General features: G+C 45.6%; 1 pseudogene; it reads right to left on the bottom strand.

Annotated features, from left to right (window-relative positions):
* Positions 1-1,579: 1,579 nt before the first annotated feature.
* LOC112616841 lies at positions 1,580-2,140 on the bottom strand (annotated as a pseudogene).
* Between the last annotated feature and the right edge of the window lie 879 nt (positions 2,141-3,019).

Here is a 3,019-nt window from a genome sequence, read left to right as displayed (position 1 = left end):
ATGGGGCTTCACCATGTTGCTCAAGCTGGTCTCAAGGGATCTGCCTGTCTTTGCCTCCCAAAATGCTGAGCCAATGTGTTACAGGCATGAGCCACTGTGCCTGGCCAGTTTTTCTTGTATTCTCTCTCCTCTTCCTTCATTTCTCAAAGGCATCTCAAACTCAGTGGGCCCCAAACCAAAGTCAAACTCCATCAGAATATCCTGCTACTTCCAATTTTAAAATATATCTTAAATCACAGTTTCCTATTACATGCAATCTTCTGGTTCAAACTACCACGATCCCTCACTTGAACTTAGATTTGGATTTCCTGCTTCTGTATTTTTTTAAACCATAAAATATTTCAAATAAACCATGTGTGGCTTTATACTTTTTACTGCATAAAAATAATAAAGATCTGCCAGGTGTGGTGGCTCACGCCCGTAATCCCAGCACTTTGGGAGGCTGAGGCGGGAGGATCACTTGAGATCAGCAGTTCGACACCAGCCTGACCAACATGGTGAAACCTCGTCTACACCAAAAACACAAAATTAGCTGGTGTCGTGGTGCACACCTGTAGTCCCAGCTACTTGGGAGCCTGAGGCAGGAGAATCGCTTGAACCCGGGAAGTCGGAGGTTGCAGGGAGTTGAGGTCGCGCCATTGCACCCCATCTGGGTAACAAGAACGAAACTCTGTCAAAAAAAAAAAAAAAGATATGAAGAGGTTATATACTTAAACATGGAATTGCTTTAAGTGTTTGCCATTCACTGTTCTTGTGCATGCCAGCAGCTTCTTACTGCAAACACCTGGGACTTGCTATAGAGCAGCTGTAGCACGTTCCACCCACACACAGGACAGGGAGCTGACAACCAAGGAGTTGAGGATCAATAATACTCCAGCTTTCTCCCCTCCGTTTCCCCGTATCTCAGCAGTATGGAGCTTGTTACCGATGAGAACCTGCTCACTGACTTTAAACTGCTTTTCTTACCTTCTCAGTTCCATTTCTCCATACCTCAATTGATGCTTTCTGGTAAGACTTAGCAAATAAACTGTTTTCACTGAAATTTCAGTCTTGGAATCTGCTTTGGGTTCCCCAGTCTAAGGCAGAAATAGATTCATTTTCCCATCACTGGACTTCCAGGTAGCTTTCTGTTTTTCACTGTTACAAACAAGGCTGCAACATTTGTCTACAAACCTCTAGATATACACGTAGGAAGATTTCGGTATTTCCCACTAGTGAAACTGCTCAGTCGGAGGGTATGTGCATCTTCATCTTTCATAAATACTACCCACATTTGAAAAGCCCGACAATGTCAAGGACTGGCCAGAGTGCCATATGCGATGGGTGTGGAATGGCAGGTCACTGTAGCAGGTGCGGGGTTTCAGTTGGGGGCTTGCAGAGGCACTTAGTTATAGCAAGAATGTTTCATAAATGGTATCTGATATATTCAAGATTAGTGCGGGATAAAAACACGTTGCTTAGAAATAATTATTCATAGATCCAAAGTCAACAAAAGTCTTTTTCTTCTCATGTAAAAATATATAATTTTTTTCCAGAGGGAGGGGGAACAACTTAAAATAAACCAGAAAACACCTTCATATTAATCATTCTTCTCATATACTTCAAATTTGAACTTCATGTCTTTCTCCTCCTGGACATCAGAGAGAACACCTGGGTATTCTGGCAGAAGTTTATATTTCTCCAAATCAATTTCTGGAAAAACGTGTCACTTTCAAAGTCCCGCATGATCCTTGTCACAAATAGTTTAAGATGACTTGGGTGATTCACGGCTTCCTTATAAACAGAACTGCCACCAGCTGTCCAAATCATCTCTACTTTATTGGCTAATTCTGGTTGTTCAGTAAGTTTTAAGATATCATCCAGACTTCTGGCAAGAGAATGAGCTCCTTGTGGAGGTTCCTTGAGTTCTCTGCTGAGAACTAAATTAATTCTACCCTTTAAAGATCGATTCTTCTCAGGAATGGAGAACCAGATGTTCCTACACATAACACCAGATTCTGTTTACCTTCTACTAAAGAGTCTGTGTCATTCTCTGGAAATACCTGAATTCATTCCTGAGCGGTGGCCAGGGCAGGTGCCCGTTCTTGCCAATGCCCGTGTTCTGGGACACAGCGACGATGCAGTTTAGCAAACGAACCATGACAGCAGAGGTGAGCACCTCCGACTCCCTCGCTACACAAGAACGCGCGGCCAAGATTGGCTGGAAGGTTTTTACTTTGAACCTGGAGGATGAGCAATGACATCCCTCTCTCCACCTCAAAACTCGTCCTGAGCAGTCACCTTCTGGGAGCAGGGGCAGCGCAGCAGCGCCACCTGGTGGTCCATGAGCTTCCTGTTGCAGGTCACTCACAGCCCTGAGGTCCTCCTCTCCTTTCCGTGCACCTGGGATTTCTTCACTGGACACCAGGCTGCGTCAACTTTCCTGTAAAGAAAAGAAGCGCACAGGGCTTGCTCATGGAGTCCCTTCACAAAGTGGCCGTGGTGGCTGCGATGGACACTGCATGGGCACAGCAATTGAGGCGCCACTCACCAAGGCTGACCTGGCAGCTGCCACTGCTGAGGGCCCAGCCAACCAAAAGCAGCTGCTTTATTTTGGACGGAGAAATAAAACAGGGAATGGTAATTAAGAATAAAATAACATTATGATAGATAAATATGCCACTAAAGATATAGTAGCAGTTTAAATAATTTTGAGACTATGAACAAGATTATGTCAATGGGGAGAACTTATTACAAGTAGAGAAAGCTGGAGTATTGATCCTCCCCTCCTTGGTTGTCAGCTCCCTGTCCTGTGTGTGGGTGGAACGTACTCCAGTTGCTCTATAGCAAAAGATGGTGGGGGGAGGAATGGTGTCATCTCCACCTTTGGCGAGATCCGTGTCACCGTGTTCAGGGGAAGGGCCATGAACTCCCCATGCAGAGTGGAGGCTGTGGCTGTGAAGGTGCCTGTGGGAGAGGTGAGGAGCCGCTCCCTCTACACTGATGGCCAAGAGCCTGCAGACGGCGGGGAAGGCTTCCC

Source organism: Theropithecus gelada, unplaced genomic scaffold (assembly GCF_003255815.1).
Source record: "Theropithecus gelada isolate Dixy unplaced genomic scaffold, Tgel_1.0 HiC_scaffold_1083, whole genome shotgun sequence".
Classification (NCBI taxonomy): Eukaryota; Metazoa; Chordata; class Mammalia; order Primates; family Cercopithecidae; genus Theropithecus; species Theropithecus gelada.
Note: the sequence above shows the minus strand (reverse complement) of the source record. Positions and strands in the feature narration are given on the sequence as shown.